The sequence below is a fragment of the Neomonachus schauinslandi genome, chromosome 8 (genome assembly GCF_002201575.2).
Source record: "Neomonachus schauinslandi chromosome 8, ASM220157v2, whole genome shotgun sequence".
Taxonomy (NCBI): domain Eukaryota; kingdom Metazoa; phylum Chordata; class Mammalia; order Carnivora; family Phocidae; genus Neomonachus; species Neomonachus schauinslandi.
The window spans coordinates 75,766,920-75,780,708 of NC_058410.1; positions in this window are offsets into that span (position 1 = coordinate 75,766,920).

Here is a 13,789-nt window from a genome sequence, read left to right on the forward strand (position 1 = left end):
TTCCTATTTTAAAAATATGGGTCTACTGCTTGTTAATGCTGACAACATCTCAGTGAGGTAAGGAGGTCAGGAACACTATTATCTCTCTGTTTTTAAAAGCGAGTACACAGAGAGGAAATAACTTGCCCAAGGACATGGTGACTCAGTGAGCAGAGGAGCCAGGATGAAAACAGCTCTCATTTTTTACTTTCAATACACACCAAGACCATGATCCACATGGGTTACAGAATTATAGCCCTTCACAAACAAGCACATATTAGTCAGACATGGAAATAATTATGGCCCTTTTACATTTTGAACAGAAAATGAACTCTCAAAGATATTGGCAAAAGGAAAGCCAAAGATTCCTAAAGACTTTTATTTTTTTACTTTTATTTCTAAGTCACAGATGGCTAGTCTGAAAATGGGAAAAAACCTTTCCTTGTCTTTTCTCTCAGGCCTGGCCTCATATAACACCTACTACCACACCCCTGTGGAGAGAAGGATTACACTTTCCACTATTCCCTAGGGTAGATTTTGTTCTTTTAAAATAAACAAACACTTGAAAATTTTTTTCTTCTAATATTAGCTTTGGTCTTGAACCAGAGTTGATTTGGCATTGAGTAACTAGAAAGGATGAATAGTATTTTCAGTGAGTGGTAGGGGAGATTCTCTTTTGACAGAATCTTTTAGAATCATCATCCAGTATGATGAACCATAAGTGGGACTAATTTTGACAGAGAGAAATAACAACAGGAGACAACCACTCATCACCCTCCTTGGCTGCAGTCACATAATGATGCCAGTGGAGGCAGCTGCCTACATTCCTATTTCTCTAGACTATGTGCCATGGGTTTGGTTGTGTAATAATAAATTAACTTTTTAAAAAACTCACAGAATGGTTGCCTTTTTCAATTCACACAGATATTATGCACAGTGTCCAATAGAGGCCCTAACTCTATCCTTCCTAGTACTTCAATTTCTCTGCTCCCAAATTAAGTCTGCTTTCTCATATACTGCTAGCAATTTGGATTAACTGGTAAGTGAGTTACTTGCTAAATTGACTCTTTGCTATTTGATCCTCTTCCTGTAACATGTATATACTTTTTTTCTTAGAGGCAATGTGTCATCAAGACTGTATTTATAGGATCAACATTTAGGATTAGATCTAGTACAATGATGGAGACCTCTTAATCTAGTGATCCAGGAAACACAATTATTAAGAGAAAATATGAATGGGCAAGTGGAGCTGTGAATTGCCCTCTAAGGTCTTCTAAGACTGCCATACCAAAAATAAATAAAATGTTTGGGCGCCTGGGTGGCTCAGTTGGTTAAGCAACTGCCTTCGGCTCAGGTCATGATCCTGGAGTCCCGGGATCGAGTCCCGCATCAGGCTCCCTGCTCGGCAGGGAGTCTGCTTCTCCCTCTGACCTTCCCCCCTCTCATGTGCTCTCTCTCTCATTCTCTCTCTCTCAAATAAATAAATAAAAAATCTTAAAAAAAAAAAGACTGCCATACCAAAATGCCATAAACTGGGTTGTTTAAATAACAGAAATTTATTTCTCACAGTTCTGGAAGCTAGGAAATCTAAGATCAAGGTGCTAGCCAGGTAGGTTTCATTCTGAACCTTCTTTTCATGGCTTGTAAGTGGTCACCATCTCACTGCACACTCACATGACCTCTTGTGTACACACAGGTTGGGAGAGAATAAGCAAGCTCTCTGGTCTTATAAGGCCAATAATCTTATCAGATCAAGGCCCCACACTTATGACCTCATTTAAACTTGCTTCTTTAGAGACCCCATTTCCAATTACAGCCACACTGTGGGTCAGGGCTTCAACATAGGAATTTTAGAGGACACAAACATTCAGTCTGTAACAAGCCCAGAAATGACACAACAAATTCCCAAAGCATGAACATATTTTATTCCACTTTATCCCTAAAGAACAGACAAAAGTTTCTCTTCATAATATCATGAAAAGAGTTTCTACTTCAGAACTTGCTTGTAGATGCAACATGCACTGATACATCAAAGACTAAGTGGTAAAGAAATACTTTTTATTATTCAAAATATAATTGTTTCCTTAAATTATAGAAAGATGTTAAGTGGGAATATCCCATAGACCACAGTCCTGCTTAAAGCTCCAAGCAAAAGTCAACGGTGTCAAACATCCATGCATTCTAAAAAGTGATGCTAGACTATGCACTCAGCCTTGCTAAGAGATGGTGAGAGTGGTTCTGTGACCTATCATTCACCTCCAGAAAAGGGGTGAGATGGAGGTGATGCATTAGGGGTGGATTTCTTGGAAGAATGCTATAGGCTTAGTAGGAAGGTCTGTGCTTATCGCCCCCACTCAAGCCAAACAGTTGATGCTTTAGGAAAAGCACCATGTATGGAGATTATAAGAAAGGAGCCAACAGCTCACCACCTGGATTAAATCACATCTAGGCAAGCCCCTTCCTGGGCTTAAGAGAAAGTGGGAAGAGAATGCTCTTGGAAAGTTTTGGGAGGACCTAATCTTATGTCCTAGAATTTGGAGTGCCTGGTGTGTGTCACTTGTCTGCAGTAGCCTACCATCCGGGGGCTGGCTGTAGCTTTCCCTAATGGCAAAGCAAGGATGAAAGCCTACCTTGGAGATGGTATGTTACCCTAGATGCTGAATGTTCCCATGAGCTAGGTAGATCTCATGAAAGTTGGCTGGACTAGAGCCATCCTGAAAGGACACTTTCCTAGAGCACTGCCAGAGGAGGGGAAGCAACCCCTGCTATAGGAGTTCACACTCTTTAGAGCATAAGTGAGGGAGAGTCAACTAAGCCAGACTGAAAGTGAAGCCTGTGACCTGGAAGAGTACAGCGGCAGAGGTCTCTGAAGGATCTCATGACAGGAAGAGCTAGCATCTGGACATCTGCTGAAACAATAGCACCAGTCACCTCAGACTTCTTCTCTCTTTCCCTTTTCCCATCCAGAAGTTGCTGGAGGCAGCTAGTGGGTGAGAGGTCAAGAGGTTGGAGTGGTTTTCTTAATATCAGAGAATGGGATTGCAAGTGACCGGAAAAGCTATGAGATCTGCCTGAGATATCATGGGTGTAGATGGGAGGTCCAAAAGAGATGGTTTGGAAAGCCACGTGGAAGAAAAGTTGTTTTCTGTCAGAGCCCCACCAAGTCCAGACTATTCCATAAACTGGTAATACTTAAATTGGTTTGCATCATAGGATATTTTCCTGGAAAGACTTTGTAAGTAAAATTATATGAGAAACTTAGCAATTTTTAAAATTCTCCTAGAAGAATTTACAACTAAGTCTTCTTCATCTGAATACTTTTATTTGAAAACAAAGCTTTGGATAAAATTCCTCTTTGGAAACTTTCAAAAAAAAAAAAAAAGCCCTTTTCTCATTAAGAAATGGTTCCACTTGACAATGCCCAAAGCTGTCTTTTTGTATTATTAATTATACAATCCAAGAACCTAATTCTAAATGGAAAAAGTAACTTCTCTCTCTCTTTCTCTATAAACATGTACATACAAATATATATTGTATATGTGTGCATAAATATATAAAAATGTGTGTGTTGACATGTCAACTTTAGGCTATAGTCCTCAGCTATTTAACTAAACACTAATCTAGGTGTTGCTATGAAGGGAGTTTGCAGATGTAATTAATGTCTATGATCAGTTGACTAACTCAGAGAGATTATCCCGGACAATCTGCCTGAAAGGCCTTATAGTAGGGCTAAAGATTCCCTGAGAAAAAGAATTCTGCCTGTGGACAGCTGCTTCAACTTGAGCCTGTAAGTTCCATCCCCTGTGATCTGCCTTTCCTGATGGCCAGTCCTATGGATTTTGAACTTACTCAGCCAACCACCCCAATCACACAAGTGAATTCTTTGTAATAAATCTGTGTGCATGTGTGTGTATGTGTTTCTGCTTCTCTAACCGAATATATATATATGTATATATATGTACATATACATATACGTACATACACACACACACACAGAGGATTATATGAGTAACCAGACTACCAACCTTATTCCCCAAAACAGCCTTCCTTTAGTCAGGTCTACCCAGGTAAGAGTACCATAAAGCCAAAAACAAAACTAAAAAATCAGTGAAGATAAACAACTAGAAAGCTTATACTTGTGGTGAATGAAAAATTATAATGTTGGTTTTAGTAAACAATTTCATCTAGGTGGCAGTAATATCTAAGAAAACTTCAAAAGGATAGTTAAAAGAAGAACTTTAGTTTTTGTAGTTTGGCTTACTGGAACATTTAAAAATTAGATATTTGGAAGTTAATATCCCAACCCTCTAGAACCAGACTTTCTGGTTTCACATTTCAGTTCCACTTTTTAGTAGTAATGTGGCCCTAGGCAAGTTAGCTCTGTACCTCTTCTATAAAATGGTGATTAACAACGATGCTTTATCCAGGGGTTGCAGTAAGGATTAAGTGAGTTAATACATGCGAACAATTTATGACAAAGCATGGCACATGGGAAGAACAAAACATTAATTGTGTTTGTTATCATAAATGTACTTAGCTTGAGAAACCACTTGAATCACAATATGCGGTTAGAGTTGAATACAGTGTTCTAGAGAACATCCAAATGAAAAAGAAAATAAATTGTTCTACCTGAATATCTCAAAGGAGAAAGTTTGAACAATGTTAAGTGTTAGGCTTGTAAAAACATCAAAAGTCCATTTTTCAAAATGTTGTCCTTTATTACTTTGGTGTGCATCCTGTTAACTTGAAGGGCTTTGTCTCCTTCCCCTAAGAAATAATGTCAGGTAGAGTTGCATCTTTTCTGCTTATTTTATTTTCTAAAATATCCAATAACGTTCAGGTGTAGCTGGTAATGCCTAAATCTTTCTTCTCATGGTAATACAAGTGGAAAAAGCTAGTTTGTATGGTTATTTGTAGATCAACATTTCTCCATTTTTAGACAGTTTTGCTTACTTTTTAGAAAAAAACCCAAATGTGATATAACCTAAAACTATGAATTATGATTCAGGAGAGTGGAAGTCATTGCCATTTCTGAGGCTTTAAGTCCCAAGATTGCCTGGATCCCTGTGGTGCTCAAGCTGACTTTTGTTCCTCTGCCTCAAAGAAGGGCATCTACGGCAGTGACTGCATGAGGCTATTACGGGTTGAATTGTGTCCCTGAAAAAGGTGTTGAAGTCCTAATTACCAGGATCTGTGTATGTGACCTGATTTGGAAATAGAGTCTTTGCAGGTGATCAAATTAAGATGAGGTCATTAGTGTCCTTATAAAAAGGGGACATTTGGACACATAGATACACCCACACAGGGATTATAAACATCACAATTATGCTGCCACAAAGCCAGGGAACTACCAGAAGCTAGGGGAGAGGCCTGGAACCCATCTTCCCTAGAGCCTTCAAAAGGAGCATGGCCCTGCTGACAACTTAATTTTGGACTTCTGGCCTCTAGAAGTCTGAGAAAACAAATTTCTGTTGTCTAAACCAGTCAATTTGTGGTATTTTGCTACAGCAGCCCTAGAAAAGTAGTATAGGTTTATAACATGCTTTTTTAAAAATAACTTATGCTTTTTATAGTGAAACCCTTGAGAATTCTCTATTGAAAATTCTATATTGGATGATTTTAAAAATAAGTTATGAGGGACTGAATATTGTCTAAGCCACATCCCTGGAGGAGTTTATTCCAGAAAGGGAAATTAAAGAGTCATTCAGACTAATAAATATACTGAGCCTTTGGCCTATGACATCTGTATTCAATGTATCTCATCTGTATTTGATGAGTCTAGCCTGTGGCAGTCACCTATAACTTATGAGATGTAAAACCCTGTTGGCTCAAACGTGACAGAGAACTGTCCATCATTCATTCATTTCTATTTCATTAAACCTTAGTACATTTAATGTGCCAATATTCAGAGTAATACAGACAGAGGCATGAGTAAAAGTCTGCTGGGAAGTTGGTAATAAAAATACTTTTGTGGGTGATACAGCAATTTCACCCACTCAAATCCAACTGTAAAATATTCTTCACAGAGACGAGATGACCCAAAAGCTGTGCAGTTTGACACATACATATTTCCCCTTTGGTCATAATTGCCCTGCTGGCCAGTGTGTGGGGACTGTTTCTTTGCTTTGTTTTTCCCTCTGGGAACAAGTTTTCCTAAGAAAGGGGGAGAAAAGACAGCAAGGTTGTTGTTCGTTTGAGTGTGGAAATGCCATTGTGAAAAAAATGCTCCGACTTCTGGTACAATCTGAAGTTGCAATTCCACACCTAGATTAGTTTAACATAGCCAGGGCAGCTTGATTAAATTACACATATCAAAGTGAAGATGCCCTTGGCCATTGAAATTCAACAGGGAAGGAATTTTATGACTGAATTGAAGCAAATCTGAAAAGTGAAGAGGCCTGACTAAACCCTATTTCACCATGCCATTAAAATCACTGTTTGGTGTTAGTTTCTGAACCACAAGGTTGAGTCATGATTTAAAATATGAATAAATAAATAAATAAATCCCGAAGAATACAGGCTTACAAAATAACATGCATTGATTCCCTTTAATGGAAAAATATTAGCTGATATATACATAAGACTTATAAATGAGATGTAAAGTCAAATACTACCAGTGCATACCTGCTATGTATAAGGACTTTGCTGGGCCCTGGGAGTAACAACAAGGAAGGATAAGGAAGGCAACTACTCCCAAGAATCTGAATGTCTGCTGAAGAAGTCAGGACACATATAGTGAATATGTACCTAACAAAAGACTGGGTAATACATAATCTGAGTCAAAAGGATGATATAGCATATGGTAAATGCTATAGGCATTCAAAAGAAGTACAGGTAGCATTAATTCAACCCTTTGTTCATTCACTATTTCACTAAGTCAGCAAATATTTAGAGTGTCTATTAAATGCCATGTTCTAGGCTGAGTGAGAAAATAATTGTACATAATATGCGCATAGCAGTCTAAATTTACAGATCACAGTAACATCCATGACCTCACCTTCTCATTTCAGCTTCACCTTAACCCCATTCTACAGGTAGGGAAATCAAGACTAAGAATACTCAAAAAGCCAAGCTAACTAATCTAAATGAAGATTAGAGTTAGACCTAAAGTTTTGAAGAGCAGGTTTCAGATATCAGGTCTGGGGGTTTGAGAGACCTATGAACTGAAAGTCATGTGAGTGAGCACATGTTTAGGGCAGATGGGGGATTTTATTTTAAGTCTCTTGAGTTTGAAGCAATGGTGGGATGTTCATGTGATGTATCAATTGGGCCTTTGGAGACATGGGTGGGCCTGCATCTTAAGAGTCAATGATAGCCAAAAATATGGGAGTCATCCTTCTAGAAATGATGGATAATTCAGGTATTACTAAGAGTTGATAGGTTTCCCAGAAGAGAAAGTATTAGTTGAGAAAAGGGGCAAAGGTTGCAACCTTATAAAAAGCCTGTGTTTTGGGGGAAAGGATTGACAAGAGCGGTCACCAAAGAGACAGTGAGTACAAAGGGTAAAGGTAATGCTGCTTCATCCCAGAGGTTGATAGGATTACTTCAGGAGGAAACATGTCAAAAGCCACAGAGAATACAAGGACAAGGAGGGCTGAAACAAGGGCCTTTGAGGATAGCAATGAGGAGCTGACTTATGGTTCTAAGGACACAGGTTCAATGAAGCAGTGGGAGCTGAACAAGATTATGTTGAAATAGGCAGGTAATGAGAAATGAAAACAATAGAAATTTATGACCCTTCTTTGCTAATATACTTATAAATTTCTCTCTACTCCAAATTTCTGTGAATGTGTTTCTTTTTTTTTTTTTTTTTTTTTTTTTTTTTTTTTTTTTAAAGATTTTATTTATTTATTTGAGACACAGAGAATGAGATACAGAGAGCATGAGAGGGAGGAGGGTCAGAGGGAGAAGCAGACTCCCTGCTGAGCAGGGAGCCCGATGCGGGACTCGATCCCAGGACTCCAGGATCATGACCTGAGCCGAAGGCAGTCGCTTAACCAACTGAGCCACCCAGGCGCCCTGTGAATGTGTTTCTAAATTTTCTTCTAGTTCTTCTATAGTTTCATTTCTTACACTTAAATTTTGTCCATTTAGAGTGCTCAACTTGCTATATGCTGGGATCTAATTTGTTTTGTTTCAGTATGAACCTGAGTCTCAACATATTTACTAGAAAATTACCCTTGGGGCACCTGGGTGGCTCAGTGAGTTAAGCATCCAACTATTGATTTTGGCTCAGGTCATGATATCAGGGTCGTGGTATTGAGGCTTGCATTGGGCTCCCTACTTGGTGGGGAGTCTGCTTAAGATTCTCTCCCTCTCACTCTGCCCCTTCCCCCACCCAAATAAACAAATAAACCTTAAAAAAAAAAAAGAAATCATCCTTTTTCCAATGACCTGAATTGGTATTTGATAATGTTCTGTTAGCATTCAGTTGGTTAGGATTCCCTCCTCAGCCGATCCAGTATTTACAACCAAAATTGTGTAGCTTTCTTTTTACAGCTTTGTCTCTTATATTTAACCAAATTTTGATAATAAGAATGTATTTGTTTCATTAAATGTTTTAAAATGGCATTCCCTATTTTTTAATACTCTAAAATGCTTTAGAGAGCATGGGAAATATCTGTTCCTTGACACTTGAAAGATAGACTTTCACAATGTTGGATTCTAGACCTTCCTTGAAATCTGAAAAACAATGTCCATAGCTATGGACCTATTAAGACATTTTGTTCCTATTAACTTGTCTTGATCATTTATATTTTATCATAAACTATTACATAAAACATCTACCATTTTCATATTAAAAATATTTGTATAAAAATTTTATACTATATTTGTATAAAGTATTCTCTTACAATTTACAATGTTCCCATGTTTTTTAATTATATAGGCTTTATTTATTTATTTGTTTGTTTATTTATATTATTATTTTATTTAAAATCAATTAGCCTAACTTATAGTACATCATTAGTTTCAGATGTGGTGTCAATAATTTATCAATTGTGTATAACACCCAGTGCTCATCAGATAACATGTTAAGGAGGGCACATGATATATAGGATTTAAAAAGAATTTATTATTAAAATATAGTATTCATCATGACAAATGTAGTTGCCACCTGTCACCATATGTTATTACAATATAATAGACTATATCTTCCTGCTGTACTTTTCATCCCCTTGAATTATTTATTTTATAACTTGAAGTTTGTGCCTCTTAATCACCTTTATCTATTTCACCCATTCCCCCCAACCCACCTCCCCTCTGGCAATAAGCAGTTTGTTATATGTACTTAAGCATCTTTTTTTTGTTTGTTCATTTGTTTCATTTTTTAGATTTCACATATAAGTAAATCATATGTCATTTGTCTTTTTCTGTCAGACTTACTTCATTTATCATAATCCACTCTAGGCCCATCCATGTTGTTGCAAATAAGAGCTCATTATTTTTTATGGCTGAGTAATATTCCATTGTCTATTTCTATGCAACATATTCTTTACCCATTCATCTATTAATGGACACTTGGGTTGTTTCCATATCTTGGCTATTGTAAATAATGCTGCAATAAACATAGGAGTGCATATAGCTTTTCAGATTAGTGTTTTCATTTTCTTTGGGTAAATATTCAGTACCCAGTGGAATTACTGGATCATATGGTATTTCTATTTTTAATTTTTGAGGAACTCTATACTGTTTTCTACAGTGGCTGTACCAACTTATATTCCCACCAATAATGGTTTCTTTTTCTCCACATTCTTACCAACACTTGTTATTTCTTGTCTTTTTGATACTAGCCATTCTAACTGGTGTGAAGTCATACCTCATTGTGGTTTTGATTTACATATCCCTGGTAAAATAATGTTGTTGAGCATCTTTCCATGTGTCTGTTAGCCTCCTGTATGTCATCTTTGGAAAAATGTCTACTCAAGTCTGCCCATTTTTAAATTTTTTTTTTTTTTTTTGCTGTTGAGGTGTATGAGTTATTATTATTATTATTATTATGTTCAGTTAGCTAACATATAGTACATCATTAGTTTTTGATGTAGTGTTTAACAATTCATTAGTTGCATATAACACCCAGTGCTCATCACAACGCATGCTCTCCTTAATACCCATCACCTGCTGAGTTCTTTATATATTTTGTATATTAACCCCTGACTGTATATATAATTTTCAAATATCTTCTCCCATTCAGTAGTTGCCTTTCTGCTTTGTTGATGGTTTCCCTCACCATGCAAAAGCTTTTTAGTTTGGTGAGGTCCCAATAGCTTATTTTTGCATTTGTTTCCCTTGCCTGAAGAGCATCCATGTTGCTAAGGTTGATTTCCAAGAGATTACTACCTATGTTTTCCTTTAGTAGTTTTATGGTCATAGGTCTCAAATTTATGTCTTTAATCCATTTTGAGTTTATTTTTGTGTATGGTGAAAGAAAGTGGTCCAGTTTCATTCTTTTGCATACAGCTGTCCAATTATCCTATCATCATTTATTGAAAAGAATGTCTTTTCCCCATTGTATATCCTTGTCAACTTTGTTGTATATAGATTAGCCATCTTTGTGTGGGTTTATTTCTGGACTCTCTAGCCTGTTCTATTGATCTGTGTCCATGTTTGTGCCAGTATCATATTGTTTTGATTACTATAGCTTTGTAGTATATCTTGAAATCTGGAATTGTGATATCTAACTCCAGCTTTGTTCTTCTTCTCAAGATTGTTTTTGCTATTTGAAGTCTTTGGTTGTTCTATACAAATTTTAGGATTATTTGTTCTAGTTCTGTGAAAAATGCTACTGGTCTTTTGATAGGGATTGAACTAAATCCATAGATTGCTTTGGGTAGAATGGACATTTTAACATTAATTCTTCTAATCCATGAGCATGGTATATCTTTCCATGTGTTTGAGTAGCCTTCAATTTCTTTTATCAATGTCTTACAGTTTTCAGAGTTTAGGTCTTTCACTTCCTTGGTTAAATTTATTCCTATGCATTTTATTCTTTTTGCTACAACTGTAAATGGGATTATTAGTTTCTCTTTCTGCTATTTTGTTATTAGTGTATAGAAATGTAACAGTTTTCTGCACATTGATATTGTATCCTGCAACTTTATTAAATTTGAGTTCTAATAGTGTTTTGGTGGAATCTTTAGGGTTTCCTAAACATAGTATCATGTTTTCTGCAAATAGTGACAGTTTTACTTCTTCCTTACCAATTTGAATGCCTTTTATTTCTTTTTCTTGTCTGATTGCTGCAGCTAGGACTTTCAGTACTATGTTGAATAAAAGTGGTAAGAGCAGACATCCTTGTCTTGTTCCTGGTCTTAGAGGAAAAGCTTTCAGTTTTTCACCACTGAGTATGATCTTAGCTGTGAGTTTTTCACATATGGCCTTTATTATGTTGAAGTATGTTCCCTCTAAACCTACTTTGTTGAGAGTTTTTATCATGAATAGATGCTATACTTTGTCAAATACATTTTCTGCATCTAGAAATGATCATATGGTTTTTATCCTTTCTCTTATTAATATAATGTATCACATTGATTGATTTGTGAATAATGAACTCCCCTTGCATCTATGGAATAAATCCAATTTGATCATGGTGAATGATCCTTTCAATGTATTGTTGAATTTGGTTTGTTAATATTTTGTTGAGGATTTTTGCATCTGTGTTCATCAGAGATACTGGCTTGTTGTGTCTTTGTTTTTGGTATGAGGGTAATTCTGGCCTTACTGAATGAGTTTGGAAACATTTCTTCCTCTTCTATTTTTTGTAACAGTTTGAGAAAAATAGGTATAAACTCTTCTTTAAATATTTGGTAGAATTCACCTGTGAAACCATCTGGTCCTGGACTTTTGTTTGTTGGGAGTTTTTTTTATTACTGATTCAATTTCTTTCTTTCTTTTTTTTTTGATTCAATTTCATTATTACTAATTGTTCTATTCCAATTACTACTTCTTCTTGATTCAGTCTTGGAAGATTATATGTTTCTAGGAATTTATACATTTCTTCTAGGTTGTCCAATTTGTAGGCATAATTTTTACAGTATTTTTTTATGGCATTTTCTTATGATTCTTCGTATTTCTGTGGTGTTGTTATTTCTCCTTGTTCATTTCTGATTTTATTCGAGTTCTCTGTCTTTTTTTCTTGATGAGTCTGGCTAAAGGTTTATCAATTTTGTTTATCTTTTCAAAGAGCCAGCTCTTGGTTTCATTGATTCTATTTTTTTTTTTTTTTTAGTCTCTATTTCTTTTATTTCCATCTGGTCTTTATTGTTTCTGTTCTTCTACTAACTTTGGTCTTGACTGTATTTCTTTTTCTAGTTCCTGTATGTTTATTTGAAATTTTTCTTTTTCTTTTCTTTTTTTTTTAAAGATTTATTTATTTATTTATTTGACAGAGAGAGAGACACAGTGATAGAGGAAACACAAGTAGGGGGAGTGGGAGAGGGAGAAGCAGGCTTCCCTCTGAGCAGACAGCCTGATGTGGGGCTCAATCTCAGGACCCTGGGATCATGACCTGAGCCAAAGGCAGATGCTTAACGACTGAGCCACCCAGGTGCCCCTGAGATTTTTCTTGTTTCCTCTTAGAACTGCTTTGTGGCATTCCAAAGGTTTTGGACCATTGCATTATATTTTGATTTTTCTCTATTTTTAAATTTCTTTGATTTCTTCATTGATCCATTGAATGTTTAGTAGCATGCTCTTTGGCTTCCATGTGTTTGCATTTTCCAGTATTTTTCTTGTAATTGATACCTAGTTTTATACCATTGTCAGAAAAGATGCTTGATATGATTTTAATTTTCCTAAATTTATTGAGACTTGTTTTGTGGCCCAGTGTGATCTATTCTGGAAAATGCTCTATGTGCATTTGAAAAGAATATGTATTTTGCTGTTTTTGGATGGAAAATTTTGTAAATATCTGTTAAATCTCTCTGGTCTAATGTGTCATTTAAAACCATTGTTTCCTTGTTGATTTTCTGTATGGATGATTTCTCCATTTGGGTGCATAGATATTTACAACTGTTATATCTACTTGTTGAATTGATTTCTTTATCATAGTGTAATATCTTTTGTCTCTTGCTATAGTCTTCATTTTAAAGTCTATTTTGTCTGATGTAAGTACTACTACACTGGATTTTTTTTTCCTTTTTGCTTCCATTTGCATGGAATATCTTTTTCCATCCTTTCATTTTCAGTCTGTAGGTGTCTTTAGGTCTAACATTGAGTCTCTTGTAGGCAGCACAGAGATACATTCCCCCCCCCCTTTTTTTTTTAATCCATTCAACATCCTATGTCTTTTGATTGGAGCATTTAGTCCATTTACATTCAAAGTAATTATTGATAGGTATCTACTTATTGCCACAATGAATCATGGAACACTACATCAAAAACTAATGATGTACTGTATGGTGACTAACATAACATAATAAAATAAAATTAAATTAAAAAAATTTTTTTGTAGTTCTCTGTTTCTTTGTTTTTCTTTTGCTCTCTTTCTTTGTGGCTCAGCTCTCTTTAATATTATCCTCAGATTTCTGTTTATTTTTGTGTAGATTTACAGATTTTTTTTATTTGTGGTTGCTGTTGGGTTTGTAAATAACATCCTATGTATATAGTACTCTATATTAAGCTGATGGTTGCTTAAGTTCAAACACATTCTAAAAGTACTAAATTTTTACTCCTCCTCCAAGTTTTATGTATTTGAAAACATATATTACATTTTTTTTAAGTTTTGTGTATTTCTTGACTAATTTTTGTAGATATAATTGATTTGCTACTTTTGTTTTTTAATTTCCATACTGGCTTATACATAATTAATCTA